Genomic DNA, 790 nt, shown 5'->3' on the forward strand with positions numbered 1-790 from the left:
GGAATGCGTCGATCCTGGCCACCGCCACCCCGCGGGGCTGGAGCCGGTGGAAGAGCTGTAGCAGCACCACGGGGGACGCGATGGGGTGACACAGCACCTCATCCCCTACGGGACAAACCCTCGGGGTGAGCCCTCCAGGATCTGCCTCCAGGTGCTGGACCTGCTTGGATCTGTGAACTGGGACGAGGAGGCTGATTCCCATTGGCCTTACTGGGAGGGAAGGAGCTGCTCTTGCCCCCAGGGCACAGCAGAAGGGACATGGAGTCGCTCAGGATGGGGCTGAGGGAACTGGAAGTGCCCTGGTTGGCTGCTGATGGTGCAACTGGTTGGTTTTGTTCTTGGTTTTGTTTTATTTTGGTTTGTTTTGTTCTTAATTTTATTTTCATCTCTAAATACAAGTTATTTTGGAAAAAAATCCACCTGGTTTAGTTTGAGAGGAAATGATCCACAAGGGTTCAAGGAGCCTTAGGCCAGGGGGACCTCAAGCCTAACTGCCAGGAGGGAACAAGGCCCAGGAGAGGTAGGACACATGGCCAGGCCCAGCCTGGAGCTGCCCTGGGAGCAGTGGGACACATTCCCACAGCTCCCAGCCCTGTGTCCAGCTGGGATGGGGCCAGCACCAGTCACCTTCCATGACCCAGTGCCATAAAATGGTGTGGGTTGGAAGGACCTTAAAGCCCATCCAGTTCCACCCCTTGGCACAGGCAGGGACACTTTCCACCAGCCCAGGTTGCTCCAAGCCCCATCCAATCTAGCCTGGAACACTCCCAGGAATGGAGCAGCCACAGCT

The sequence above is a fragment of the Acanthisitta chloris genome, unplaced genomic scaffold (assembly GCF_000695815.1).
Source record: "Acanthisitta chloris isolate BGI_N310 unplaced genomic scaffold, ASM69581v1 scaffold27730, whole genome shotgun sequence".
Lineage (NCBI taxonomy): Eukaryota > Metazoa > Chordata > Aves > Passeriformes > Acanthisittidae > Acanthisitta > Acanthisitta chloris.